This window comes from Loxodonta africana, chromosome 1 (assembly GCF_030014295.1).
Source record: "Loxodonta africana isolate mLoxAfr1 chromosome 1, mLoxAfr1.hap2, whole genome shotgun sequence".
Taxonomy (NCBI): Eukaryota; Metazoa; Chordata; class Mammalia; order Proboscidea; family Elephantidae; genus Loxodonta; species Loxodonta africana.
The window spans coordinates 157,934,989-157,951,014 of NC_087342.1; positions in this window are offsets into that span (position 1 = coordinate 157,934,989).

A 16,026-nucleotide genomic window follows, 5' to 3' on the forward strand; every position below is an offset into this window, starting at 1 on the left:
AATGAGATGGATTGATACAGTGGCTGCAACAATTGGCTCAAGCATAACAGCAGTTGTGAGGATGGCACAGGACCAGGCAGTATTTTCTTCTGTTATACATAGGGTTGCTGTGAGTCAGAACCGACTTGACGGCACCTAACAATAACATCTCTTTTATAGAGATCCTAAGAGATTTGCCAATCCTACAGCTAGAAAGTGAAGAAATTTTATTTGAACACAGATTTTTATAACCCCAAACCTCATGATTTTGGTATTTCACTAAGTGGTCTCTTGAATAAAAAATGAAGGTTAAACTCCTTAACCTGATATTCCCTTATCTTCAAAATCTTATCCATGATTCACAGGGCCAAGGAGCTTAATCAAGAGCCATGGCCTATAGAAATAGTCCATTCGAACAACCGTTATTTCAAAATAACTCAAATATTGCAAGACAAAAGCACAACTCCAAAGATCTTCATGAAATATGGTTTATTTGACAGAAAAGATTATATAATTTTGGTGAAATAAGAAAACCAGGACCATGATCAATGTTAGTATCACTAATGGTGGGGCAAACAGGAATTATGTATCTCCTGAGGTGGTACAACATAAAGCATACATCATCTATGATGTATTCTTGCCAAAAATGTTTAACTTGTATCTAGTCTTTAGATGTAATCTCTTGTTTCCAGGAGATACAGAGGGTAGAAGAACAATTTAAAGATACTGTGAAGACACAATCACACAAATTCCAAAAATGGGTCATTGTACAAAGTGAAAGCAAGGCAATGTCATGAAAACGGACTATTTTAGGCTAAATGAATCTTAAGGGACATAATAACCAGATGCAATACACGATCATGGATTAAACAAACAAGCTATCAATGACATTTGGATTGTATAGGGACAGTTGGGTTAATTTGAATATTGACTGGGTATTATATGATTTTAAGGGTTTATTCTTAATTTTGTTAGGTCTGATCATGTTATTTTGGCTGCATAAGAAAATGTTTTTAATTTTTACATATGGGGAAAAAGAACAGGATCATAACATGTCTAGACCTTCCCCTGAGAGCTGCTTCTTTCATATGCCAAAAGAAAATTTCCCAACTGTTCATGATACTCCTGTATAATGATTCAGCTCTGAGGAGGCACTAAGGGTCTTTAAGACATAACTTTTTTACCATTGTGCAGCCACACACCTGCACTATAATACTACTTCCTGTCTGCCTCTGGTCCTCACAAACCCATGAAAGCTCATCCTCTGACCTTGAGACTTTAACTCCTAATATCCCTTCACATCTCTCTCTCTATTTTTTTTATTGTAAAATCATCTCACCTTTTACCACTCTGAGGAAGGCCTTCTTCAGAAGATCTGAAGAAGGGCAAAAATTGGGTGAAGTCAGAATCTTGCTAGTGGGCAGTGGGAGAGGGAAATTTGTGATATTCAGCTAGTTCTCTTGCCTCAACACAGTTTTCTACTTCTCTCACACGCCCCATGGCCTCTACATTCTAAGCACATATGACTATTTGCCATTTCCCAAACATGAGATGTTCTTGCAGATTTCCATTCTTCCTTATTCACCCTGGGATGCTTTTAGTCATCTGCCCCACTCATCATCTTTAACTATGGGAACTTTCTATAAACCTATTAGTAAGTAAGTTATAGGACTGTCTACATCCCTCATGTTCACACCTCTATCTGCAGTGCCTAAATCCATGCCTGGCACATTATTAGGTGTCCATAATTATAATTCATTGAAAATGTATGAAAAGAATTATAAATGAATAATTATAATAATTACAGATATTTATTAATTGTTAACTAGGCTTCAGTCACATTTCTAAACACAATAAATGTAGCAGTAATTTAATCCCCTTGATGATTATTTAAGGTAGGTATTATAACACCTATTGGATGAATGAAGAAATCTATATAATTTAGGCAATTTGAACACAGGAACTAAACGGTAGAGATAGGATTTGAACCTTGGAGCTCAATCCAGGTCCATAGCCACATTAAGATATCCTTGATTCCTTATACAAAACTCATCACTCCTGTGTATTTATTCAAAAGTTTTTGTTGTTGTTATTTCTTTCGACTATTATAACAAAATTTCTTCTTTGGTTAGTTTCTTTATCAGTCAGGATACCTAGTTGCAAATATAAGAAGCCAATCCTGACTAATGTGAAATAGAAATTAATTTCAAGAATGGTAGTATTTCACAGAATCAATGCAAAGGCTTAAAACAAACAAAAACAAGCTTGGAAGGCTGGCAAGAGCTGAAATAGATGGGGAAAATAGAACTGCAGCCAAAATCAATCAAAGGAATAGGCCTCTATCCTGTACCTGCTGCTATCTCCCCCCTTGGCTGGCACTAGCCCTGAATATGCCAGCTGTCACAGGGCCAGATACTGCTTCTCTTGTTCTCTCAAGAATGAATTCTAAGCTCCCTCATGTTCTTTTGCATCATTTGCCTCAGATTCAAAGCCCTGGACAGGAACATCTAAGTATTTGGCTTATGCCTTTATGCCATGGCTCTCTAGAGCTGGGAGAGTAAGTATTAGCCAGAGTCCTGCTCCCAAGCCATATTTAATTCCCTTTAGATAGACAAAATATCAGGAGGCCAGGCAGACAACATGACAAATGGCCACTAAAGAAAGGCATGACCTCCACTAAAGTACCAAGTCCCTGGGGGTAAACCAAAATGAACCAGTTGCCGTCAAGTTGATTCTGATTCATGGCGACCCCAAGTGTGTCAGAATAGAACTGCGCTCCATAGAGGTTTCAGTGACTGATTTTTTTTGAAAGTAGATCACCAGACCATTCTTTTGAAACTCCTCTGAGTGAACTCAAACCTCCAACTTTTGAGCAGCCCAGTACACTAACTGCACCAAGGGACTCATCCCTGAGAGTTGTTCTTGTTGTTGTTAGGTGCAGTCAAGTCAGTTCTAATTCATAGTGACTCTATGTACAACACAAGGAACACTGCCCAGCCAGGTGCCATCTTCATAATCACTATGCTTGAGTCCATTGTTGTAGCCACAGTGTCAATCCATCTCGCTGAGGGTCTTCTTCTCTTTCATGACCCTTTACTTTATCAAGATGATGTCCTTCTCCAGAGACTGGTCCTTCCTGATAACATGTCCCAAATAGGTGAGAAGAAGTCTCACCATTCTCACTTCTGAGGAGCATTCTGGCTGTACATCTTCCAAGACAGATTTGTCCATTCTTTTGATAATCCATGGTATATCCCTGAGTTAGTTGTTGTTTGGTTCAGTCCAGTCAGTTCCTACTCATACAACAGAACGAAACACTGCCCAGTCCTGCACCATCCTCACAATCGTTATGCTTGAGCCAACAGTTGCAGCCAATATGTCAATCTATCTTGTGGAGGATCTTCCTCTCTTCGCTGGCCCTCTACTTTACCAAGCATGATGTCCTTCCACGTCAATATCCTGAGAAGCCATTCTTTCCATGTTACTGACTTTGAAGAATTCAGCCTACTTTCCTTTTACAACTACCATATTTTTCTCAAATAGCATGACCATGTAAATAACATACAAACGCGCATAACTCACAGAAAAGATGAAATTACTTTAAATAGTTTTGTTTTTTTTTCCTTTTACAACTACCATATTTTTCTCAAATAGCATGACCATGTAAATAACATACAAACGCGCATAACTCACAGAAAAGATGAAATTACTTTAAATAGTTTTGGCACACTACACATGTTTTCTGACATTTCCAGAAGTGAATTTTGGCCTCAGTAGTCCAAAAACATTGCTTCTGATCGTATCTGTATAATAAAGGTATAAGCCATGGTTAGGAAATCCATGGTAGTAACTGGGTAAACAGGAAATAAAAAATTGAAGCTGAGCATTTGCTTCTATTAATTTAAGTTGATAATTATATCCCCATTGCTTTTGAATTATCAATCAGAGCCTTGAACCTACTGAAGCATGACCATAAATCACATGCTATCAATTGGAAGCATAAAGACAGTGAAGCCTGCATTGGCAGAAATGGCATCCAGTAGCTATCAATAAGAATGTCAATTCAACCTGCCTTGATGTAATTTTCACAGTTGTCTTTCAACTCTGGCTTTTAAATGTAGAAGTAAACAAAGCAAAACTGATACACAATCTCTCTTGGCTCAAAAGTTTAGTGTAAAAGCCTTAACTGATCATCTTGAGTGAAATCATTAAGCTATGTTTGGTCTGTTTATTTCACAGTCTAATTATGTCTTATTAGCAAAATTTTTTTTTTGTAGCACCAGTGTCTTTGATCTATGATCATAAGTCACCTTTGTCATATGCTTGTGAACATATAAAAAGACCCTTGCTTCTTGTACACCTCACATTTAGATTTTGTAATCTTTTTACTAGAATCAGCAAGTTATCGATATATTGTGTACATTTTTTCAGTTTATAAACCTAAATCTTAGAACCCTTTAGAATCACGGCAGGAATTAAACGCAAGTCCTACACCACCAACTTCAACTTGGAAGTCCTTGGGAGGGCAGAAGAAACAAGCAACAGCAACAGAGAGAGTTGGAAGTTGGAGAGTGCTCCATTCATGAAAGGAAAAGGAGAAAAAGGAGCTGGGGAAAATAAATCATTGAAAACATGCATGTCATGGACCCAAAGTGAAATGGTCTGAGTTGGAGAACAACTTGAAAGGTGGATTATTTCTTGAAGGGAACAGAATCAAGCTGTCTCTACTGTAGCAATTCTGATCAAAGGAAAGCTTCTGGCAAAGGAAAGAGAAATCTCAGATTTCAAGTAAGGTATCACCTGGATTTCTAAATTCATGAAAAGGAATAGCCTTTCCCCGAGAATGAGAACCACTGATGATGATAATGAATGAATGAAGTGGCCTATTTTAATATGAAAACATAATTTCTTGTGATGACTTTTATTTGAGGATTTCAAAGACATTGATTATCAAAAATTATGCTTCAGTTTAAGATTTATGAAAGCAATAAAATATAAATGACATCTTGTTCTTGTAGTTTTAGGCTCAGGATCATTTCTTACTAATTTCTAGCTCTTTGTACATTCATTCTCTTTGGTTTCAACATGGTTTCCCATTTCCATTGTGAGCCCATTCAGTTCTCCACTGGTTGCACTTGGTTAGAAAAGTGCCTACCTTAAATAAATTTCTATGAGATCAGCTTTATTCCAGTAACATTAAATCCCTTGGACAGAGAAAAAAAAAATTGAAACTGAAGTCAGCAACAGGTAAAAAAAAACGTTGTTATAGCACACTTATGAAAAGAATGCATGGGGGGCTTGCACAGTTTGCAAAAAATGTATAACATGTACCTTATTTGTGTAAAAATATTGCGTTTGCTTTCTTCTCTATTTTGGGGGCTCATTGTCCTCCATGTATTAACTATAGAGCAGGACATAGACATTTTCACTCCCCAATTCTGTCTCTTTTAAAGCCATCAAATTATCTCCAAGCCATGTGTTGTTTTACTATTTTGAAGATCATCAGTCTGAGGAAATGAAGAATAGCAAAAATAACTAAGTAGGGCATTTACAATGGATCAAGAAGTCTTATAAAGTTCTTGGAGGTATAATTTCCAGTTGAGAGGAAATTGGTCGTATTCAGAAGCCTCATAACGTGATGCAAGAAACCAATCAGATGCCTAGTGTTTTAACCCAGAATGTATTCCCATTTCTAAATCAAGTGTGATCATCAGCCACTGCCAGTAGAAATTTGCCAATATTTTCGCAGATTTTTCTCTTTTCCTGTTTTCTCACCTTCTTGAACAAGGAATGTTCTTTCCACTGGATTTATTTCAGCATTTCAAGATACTTTGCAATGAATTTTAAGATATCTCATTCATGCATCTTTCTAGTCTTTCTATTTGTCCCTGAAATCCAAGCCCCACTTCCTCTGTCCACACCCCATTAGGAGAATTTTATCTGAATCCCATGTGCTTTAGCCCTCTTTCCATTGACAGGCTCTATTCTCCATGACAGTCGTTGGAAATAACATGACTTTAAATGTTGTTAAGTCATAAATTCTCCTGTTAAGTTTTTTTTGTTTCTTCACATAATTTCCAGTTTAGCTGCCCGCTTTCAGTGCCTATTGGTATTTTTACGTCTACAGTGTTTGGTCTTTTTTGGTTTACAGTGTTTGATCTTCACATTTTAATGTTTATGTGATCTATCAAAAGACTGGACGCTGTATATTTTCCCCCTTAACAGAGTCTCTAGTCAATGTTTTCTTAATTCAGAGATCCTCATTTCTCATCCACCTATCACCCATTTTCCATTTCTTATCTTAAAATTATTTTAGTTCTCTGTCAATTTGCAAGGCTTAAATAATTAGCGCTCCTTAAAAGAAAGAGCCTTCCCTAGTCCAGTCACTAACTCTATCTATACCCCAGGGCTCTGTGAAATGAGTCTCATTCAGACATCTCATTTACCTACTGTAGGCTGTGCTTCATTCTGTTAATTGTTCTAAAAAATGTGATTTTAGGTACAAAAAAAAAAAATGAGATGAAGATTCATATACATAATTTTCACCAACGGGAGGAATGGAGTCAATTCAGGGTACTCTTCCTCTGCAATCTATTCCCTGTTTGGAGTTTCCCTTTCAAAATTATATGTACTCAATAAATATTTAATTTGAACTGAAAAACATGACCATAGGACTCCAAATGATGGGTTTTTTAGCTTATGTTACATGCCATCCTTTGTAAACAGTTATATTTTAAAATGATTTTGCCCAATTTTAGGCCATCCTGGTCTAAAATAACTCAGAGTAGTGATTGGCTCTGGTAATTGGAGAATACTTGCCTGCTTCTTAGATAAATACTAACACTATAAATTTTAGAGGAATAATTATGCCAAGTCTTCTTTCTTTAAATCTAAAATTTAGTTGTATCAACATTACTCTCTTTAACTAGGAATTGTGCTCTGTTGGTAAAACTGAATATTTGCTTCAAGAAAGTTCTCCTTAGCAGTCTAGCTTACAACTACATGACAAACAGTAATAACCCCACCTTGCCAAGAAACTTAAATCAGTCTCTTGGATAAAATACTTTCTGAAATGCTTTTCTCTCATCATTTTCATAGTGGTAATTCTTTATCAGACTTTTATCCAAAGTAGATACAGCTCCACTTTGAATTTTAACCAACAAGACAAAGATACATTTAACTGAAATCAATAGAGAAAAATGTAAAGTGAGAAAATAGGTCACCCATGTTGTCTTATAATTATACTATGGATTTTCCTTCCAATAAATTACTCTACCAACACATGTAGCATAAACGTAAATTATCCACAGAGAACTATACCGATGATCAGTGATGACATTAATATATACTTCAGCTGAAATGCATTATGCTAATTCAGGAACCCAGTTTCAAAAGGTTAAAAACATAATCAATAACTTGTTGAAAGAAAATTTATTAGAGAGAATTCACAGTCATTTTATAGAGAAATAAAGAAGGCAAACATTAAACTAGGCAGCTAAAATTAATGTCTAGTTTCTGCTCTGTGAAAGCCTTAAACTAATATTATTGAAACTCTGTACCATTGTCTGAGTGCTTGATAATGTTTTCCATGTTAAGTCAATCCAGGACAACACTAGTATATCTGGTAGATATAAATTATGTCTATAACAATCAGAAAAAATTCATTCACAAAGTCAGAATTAAACAGACTTCCTGCTTTTCCCTAGTCAAAGCACTCTATGGTGACTTCTCCAAGAAGTAAAATGTAGAACAATATAAGAGAATCTCTAGGTTCAAATTTGCTTTTCCTCTGGATAATCGGGACACAATTTTCATTCAAGTTCATGTGCGTAGAATTTTAGGACTTTGGCCTTTGATGAAAGCATGAGTCTATGTACAGAAATCCAAGTGCATGTTATTGTTATCTATTCCCCTTGTCTTGACCAATTAGAGAAAAAGTATAGAAATTGGAAGGAGCCCAGGCACACAATAGTTAAAGTGCTCAGCTGCTAACTGAAAGGTTGGCAGTTTGAACCCACCCACCAGCTACTCCTCGGAGAAGGATGTGGCAGTCTGCTTCCGTAAGATTTACAGCCTTGGAAACCCTATGGGGCAGCTCTACTTTGTCCTATAAGGTCACTATGAGTCAGGATCAACTTGATAGTGCTGACTTTTTTTTTGGTTATAGAAATTGGTAATATTTATACATCTTTTTCCCAGCCAAACTCATACATTTTGAAAGACTTTGTAAATAACTTTGCTTTTCAGAGCACATTCAATTGAAACAAATAAAATATATTTAACTTTATTTTTCTAGTAGTAAAAAAAATAAATAAAAAAAATTCTAAAATGTCTATTTAGTAACACTTATGCATTTATATTTACAATAATTGTAGTTATTAACAATGACTCCAAGAAGAGAATTCCATTTATTAATCATATAAAAGCCAAATATTATTGTTATCAATTTAAAGTTGTGTTCTTCATTGCATTCTATTCATCCGGAAATCTACAATTTTATGCTGGAGTGATATGCTGACTCTCTGTTTACCAGAATACTGGATTTTTATAAACTCCATTCTGTTACTTTTGCAGAGACCAATGTGTTTGCTTTTACAACATTCCGCCTAATATAGCCATAGAAAGTGTTGAATCTTTTGTCTCAGTGTTGTGTCTTGCAGATGTATGCTACACTTGCCTCATTGATGAGAAAAATAAAGCAAATGAAAATGCAGGCTCCATGGCAGCTGCAGCTTGGGTATTCATTCTCAGTTGAGAGCTGATAATTAGGCTGCATCGGCTCAAGCACATAACTAAAGGTAAGATGGTCCTGCCACGGACGAAAGTGTTTTGGAGCAATTTCATTTCTAATTATGTGTCCTGTTAGAATACGCATGTACCTAATCTATAAAAAAAAAAAAAAAAATAGTGGAATGTAATTTCCTAGGAAACAAGGGAATCAAGATGCACATTTTTAAATTAGAAGTCAGGAATAACTCCTATGTAAAAATGGGTTTTATAAATATGGTTATTTGCAAAGATAAAAATCTATAAGAGAAAAGTAGCTTTTTTTTTTTTTTTCCCAAGATCCTGGGTGGGGCAGAGGATTGGTATAGACTGATATACATGTAGCTGTAGATACAGTGGGTAGACATAGAGATGGAGATAGAGACGGAAATAGAGACCAAGATGTAGGTTGCACAACTATTATTAAAGATGTCTGAACACTTCCACATACTCTGAACTAAATTTCCCTACTTACTGTTATATGAAGATAAGTAAGTATTTTGGAAGCTTTATTAAATGCATCAGGTCACTAAAGTAATGAATTTTAATGTCATGATTAATTCATTGTTTCAAAAGTGATCCAGTTATTTCATGAAAAAATGCTACATACTTAAGTAAAACTGCCTCAATCCTTAATTTATCATTGGCCCAGCTTATAATGTAACAAACTTATTTTGCATTGTATATATATGTATATATATATATATACACATTGTCTTACTCATCTAGTACTGTTATAACAGAAATACCACAAGTAGATGGATTTAACAAAGAGAAATTTATTCTCTCACAGCCTAGTAGGTTACAAGTCCAAATTCAGGGCATTGGCTCCAGGGGAAGGCTTTCTCTCTCTGTCAGCTCTGGAGGAAGGTCGTTGTCATCACTCTTTCCCTGGTCAGGGAGCTTCTCAGGCCCAGGGACCCCGTGTCCAAAGGATGCGCTCTGTTCCTGGTGATGCTTTCTTGGTGGTATGAGGTCCCCAACTCTCTGCTTGCTTCCCTTTCCTTTTATCTATTAAGATAAAAGGTGGTACAGGCTACTCCACAGGGAAACTCTTTTTTACCTTGATCAATGGCTTAACACTTAAATTTCTATCATAGTTCACATTCTATAATCTCAAACACTGGTCTGTAACCTAGAGTCTGTGAACTTTATGGATTCAATAAATTCTTGAAAATTTGTATGCAAAAATGTGGGTATATATTCATGTTTTTCTAGAGAGATAGGAAAAAACCTTCATCACATTACGGAATCCATGATATAAACATTGTTAAGTACCCTTAATAAATAAATAAATAAAAATAAGGAATGCTAAAAAGTCTACTTCAAAAATGAGAATTTTTAAAATCCATTAAGAAATATCTAAGTGCTTTTTTTAGTGTTTTGAGTGAAAATATTCATGTGTATAGTCAAGTCAGTGTCTTGAATAGATGATATTATGAACAGCATGTAAGATTCACATCAGTTTTACCCACACATGGTGGAAAACAGCAGCAGTGCATTTGCTTCCCAGCTTCTAAAGAACACTGACATCTTCATTGACTCACTCTCATTTCCCTGCTGTGACTAATTCTCTTCCATCATGTTACAGAGAGAAATTCACTTTCTACATCTATCATTGCAATGTTCAAGGAAGGACCTCATTCCAGAATGGAGCTGAGAAGTGCTCTTAGTATATAAATGTATGAGGAATGCCCATGAAGCATCAATGAGGAAAGGTAATTTTCATCGTGGAAAGAAATCAGAATGTCTCCAGAGTTTTATCTGTTCACATGGAAATTAATAAAAATATTAAGAGCAAGAAGATAATAGGATAATTAAAAATAAAAGCTAAGAGATCTAACAAGCCTTTCCATTTCCCATCCTAGTCTGAAGAAATCTTATTCAAAGGGAAGATAGAAAGATCCAAATTTTCTTCTTTTACAACTTGATAGCAAAACGCCAGAATAGTAATCATACCTTGGTTTCCCATAGTTAGATTCTTAGAGGAGAAAGGCCAATCAATAGCATCACCTTTGATTTTATAGCTTTTGGCAATGAGGCACTATTTGTTTTATAGACGTCAAGGGCAAGTTGTTTGCTAAACACAAAAGGATATGTTAAAAAGACACATTTAGCTATTTGGTACTTACTTGTTTTTAAATTTCATGTCTTCTTCTCTCCTTATCAGAGAGCAGCCAAGTGTCTTTTGAGCTATAAGAGTTAAGTGGTCTTAGTAGGATTGGGAAAAAATCCACTCTTTGGGAAACAAGAAGACTTTGTTTTGAAATTTGACAAACACATAAATGGGGAAGGTGGTTAAAATGTTATTTTGACTACTAAAAACATTTTAGATAATTGTCTTTACTACAAAAAGAGTAAGAAATAACTATCATAGCTAGGACCAGAAAAATAATGAGCCTATAGGAATAATAATAACACCTGGGCACCTGAATCACTTTATTTGAGTAAATAAGGTGATTTAGATGCCCAGGTGTTACGGACTGAATTGTGTCCCCTCAAAATATGTGAGGAAACCCTAACTTCTATTCTTATAGACATAGTGTAATATAATGTAATCACTTTCCACAATGTGATCCAATGTAACATTTTCAATCACTCAGTTGAGGTCATACCAGTGTAGTGTATATCCAAAACTTCTGAGTTATACAAAGACCAACATAGACACGTAGACATGCCGGCACAAACTTGGGATGGCAAATGCCGTGTGAGGATCAGCAAGGAACTAAGAAATTCTGGGGCTATAAAAAGGAAGAAATCAACATATCTGAGATGCTGATTTGAAATTTTAGCCTCTGGAAATGTGAGAACATAAATTTCTGTTCTTAAAAGCCACTCACTTGTAGTATTTCTGTTACAGTATTTCTGTTACGGCCATACTAGGAAACTAAGACACTAGGGAACTAAAATCTCATGACTTATTTGGGAAAAGATTGCCTTCGGCACCCCAACCACCATCATCTCCCCACCCCCACACACATACATACACATGTGGACTCAAACACAAAAACAACACTAATGTTTTTTACTGAATGTAGTTACAATATTTTGTCAACTGCATTGAGATACAGCAATTTTTTTTTCTAAATTTTAAGTAACTACTAATTCGTAATCCGGTACAAAATTACGATCGGTGTCTGGTATTTTAATACTGGGAATTTAGTGTGCAGTAAAAGAGACTCTAATTCTTGTCCGTTTTGGCAACTCCTTCTTAGAGTTACTCAGACATTCTTAGACATCCAAAGCATGTCATCACAACACAGCAATTCCATTAGCACACGGTGTCATTAGAAAAGAGTCTGAGATTTATGAGCTTAGTGATAAATAAGGTCTATCAGACTTTGGCAGATAAATGTAAGCAGTCTGCACTGTCAAGAGCCCCAACGAGGCTAGACATAATGAAGTTGGAAATATGTTTTAAGGTACAGTAAGTAAACCTAGCAGGGTTTTAGTGCTCTCCATACTATATATCCTGTCTACTAATGTTCAGATTTTAAATGTGAAAAGAAAAAAAAAAATGAGTAGGAAGTGAGAAAAATCATGGAGAAAAAGAAGATAGAGCTATGAAAGTTTTGCATTTATTTCATCAAACTATAAGTGAAAGTTTAATAAAGTATTGTTAAACTCTAGGGAAGACAGGAACTGTTCCTGTGGCTGTTATCAGCTACCTATAGAAAAGGGCCTTTTTCTTATGTCAATAGAACTATGATAATAATAGTAACCAGTAAGAAAACAAACAAACATGGGAATGAAGTGAATATTAGTTGGAAGCTGAGCCTTCCTATTGTTCCAGCCAGCTCCATCTTGAGGTAAGTTCCGAGGAGAAATTTAGAAGGAGATTGTGCCATTTCAAAAGTAAGTAATTTTAATGGAGGTTTAAATAATTGACTTAAGTCTTCAAATTCAAGAGAACTTTTGGGTGCTGTAGGCCTATTAGTTCTCCTGCTGACTGATTATGTCAGAGTAGGTATTAAAACATAGAGTTGCATATCCAGATTGTCACTTAGTAGTCACTATCTGGAAGAAAACCCCCAATCAGAAAATGCCTGGAGTTCACTCCTGGTCCTTGTATAAACTGGATAGATTTTACTATCCTAGTGCTTAGATTGCTCTGCTGCCTAGAAGAGTTGGATCCATTCAGAGCGGGGAATGGTAATAGAATTGGTGTCCACGAGGGAGGATTTCTCTAAGAGAAAGTGTTCATTACTGGAAGTCAATGCTATTCATCACAGCATAGATTGAGTGGCTTGGAACCACTACTAAACAATGGGGATGGTGAAAAACTTAAGTAGCATTATGAATTCCTCTAAAATATAGTTCCACGTTTAGGGTTTAGTATTTTATCCAAAGTATACCAGCTTGCTAGAATATTAGACACAACCGCATTAAAATGTTCCTGTAGAAAAACAATTTTAAAGACTTTTTTTTTTTTTTTTTGGTAGCTCATACCATTTATGCCATTATTTCTTTTCTTCAACATGTATAATTAACAAAGTAGGAGGTCTCGTACTACCTGATCTCAGAACCTACCATACAGCCACGGTAGTCAAAAAACAGCCTGGTACTGGTACAATGACAGACACAGAGACCAATGGAACAGAATCAAGAATCCAGATGTAAATCCATCCACCTATGGAAAGCTGATCTTTGACGGGACCAAAATCCATTAAACGGAGAAAATAAAGTCTTTCCAATAAATGCTACGGGAAAAACTGGATATCCATCTGTAAAAAAATGAAACAGGACCCATACATCAAACTATACACAAAAACTAGTTCAAAATGAATCAAAGACCTAAATAAAAAGCCTAAAATGATAAAGATTGTAGGAAGAAAAAAATAGAATAATACTAGGGACCCTATTAATGGCATGAGAAGACTATAAACCATAACTAGCAGTACACAAGCATCAGAAGAGAAACTAGATAACTGGGAGCTCCTAAAAATTAAACACTAATGCTCGTAAAAAGACTTCACCAAAATAATAAAAAGAGACCTTACACAGACTGGGAAAATTTTTTGGCTACAACCTACCTGACAAGGGTCTAAGCTCTAAAATTTGTAGATTACTTCAACACCTCAACAACAAAAAAACAAATGACCCAATTAAAAAATGGTCAGATGGTGTGAGTAGACACTTCACCAAAGAGGACATTCAGGTGGCTAACAGACACATGAGGAAATGCTCCCAAACATTAGCCATTAGAAAAATGTAAATCAGAACTACAACGAGATACCATTTCACCCCCAAAATAACTAGCACTAATCAAAAAAACAGAAAATGACAAATGTTGGAGAGGTTGTGGGTAGAGTGAAACTCTTAGGCACTACTGGTGGGAGTATAAAATGATACAACCACTGTGGAAAACAATACGGTGTTTCCTTGAAGAGGTAGAAATAGAAGTACCATGCGATTCAGCAATCCCATTCCTATGAATATATCTTAGAGAAATAAGAGCTGTCACACGAATAGGCATACGCACACCCATGTTCATTGTAGCATTATTCACAGTAGCAAAAAGAGGGGAACAACCTAAGTGCCCATCTACAGATGAACGGACAAACTGTGGTACATACACAATGGAATACTATGCAACAATAAAGAACAATGATGAATCTGCCATACATCTCACAACATGGATGAATCTGGAGGACATTATGCTGAGTGAAATAAATCATTCACAAAAGGTCAAATATTGTATGAGACCACTATTATAAAAACTCAAGAAAAGGTTTTCCTGAGTGGGAGAGAAGAGAGAAAGAGATAGCAGGAAAAGTGCTGCCCTGAGAATGTGATGTGCCACATGCGTCTCAAAGGAAGCTTTTGAAAATTGTTGATGCAGGTGACTGGAAATTACCAAAGGAATCTGCATATTTGATAGATAGGGTTAAATTTTTGTAGTAGATACATCTTTCTGACAGCAGAAAGAAGGCTGAGTAATGTATCCAATCATCCTTACTTCAGATATTTCCTTTTACTCATTTCCTTAATCCCTGCTGTATCACACAACCTTAAGAAAAGAGGATTCTGAAATTTGGGGGATTCATTTAAAAATAAAAATTAAACAAGTCTAGAAAAATGTGTAATTACAATTCATTACACAAACTGGATAAAATAGGTCTTAAATTCTATTAGAAGTCTAAGGCATTCTATTTAGATCCTAAGTCCCTATGGTCTGTACATATAGAATAACGGAGCAAAATCAATGTGGTGGGTAAGAGCAGAACTGTTTAATTTTGAGAACTGCCATCTCATATCCATGTTACATTAGGTAAGTCTTTTAAATCCTCTAATCTGAAAATGAAGATGGGACTTGTAATAGCTTTTACAGAAATGTTGGAAGGATTCAATGACATTAAATAACTAAATTTTTTGTAAGGATTAAAAAGCTAAGCATATGTTGGTATTATTGTCTACTGATTAGTGATAGCGGAGAGCATGCTTTTATTTTCCTGTTGTGACAATTTGCAGTTAATGCAGGTTTCTATGACTTGAAGTGCATCAGAGAACTGACAATTGTCAAGATATTTATGTACTGAATCATTCTCAAAAATAAGCTGTTAATTTCTTTTCAATTGTCTGTATAATTTAAGAAAAAATGAGAGTCCAGTCTTATTTTCCCTTGAATTTTTTGGATAACTTTGGCAATATATATTTGTCTTTGAGGCTGTACTTATTCTAAATTTCTAAAAATCACATACATTTAAAGTTATGAAGTGGGATATAAGAACTTACCCTTTACCCTTTAACTCAAAAAGAGGGTAGAAATGAAGAGCCACGTTAGATATGTTTAGGAGAAAAAGTGGCTACTTCTTTAAATTTCCAATAATACTGAGATATATTCCTTAATTCCTTCCTATTTCACATCTTTGCTGAAGATAACCAGACTATTTCAACAAGGTAAAAATTTTCACCCTCAATAATGGCAACCATGGCAACATACACTGATCTAGTTACATTTATGCCCACATAATGGTTAATAAAGCTTAAACATGGACAAAGAAATTATATGACACTGAGATTTCAAGGTGAACAAGTGTTCACCAAGTAAGGGGAAGTTCTACTCTGTCTTATAGGGTAGCTATGAGTCAGAATCGACTTGGCAACAATGGGTTTGGTATGGGTTAATTTCACAGAAAGAAAATTATGAATAAATATCTATGGATTATTTATTATTGAGGAAGACTGAATTTATTAAAATATGGGACTTTAATTGCAGGTCAACCACAATCCTAAATATTACTCCATCTGGATATATCATTATGTCACTTATAGACAGTT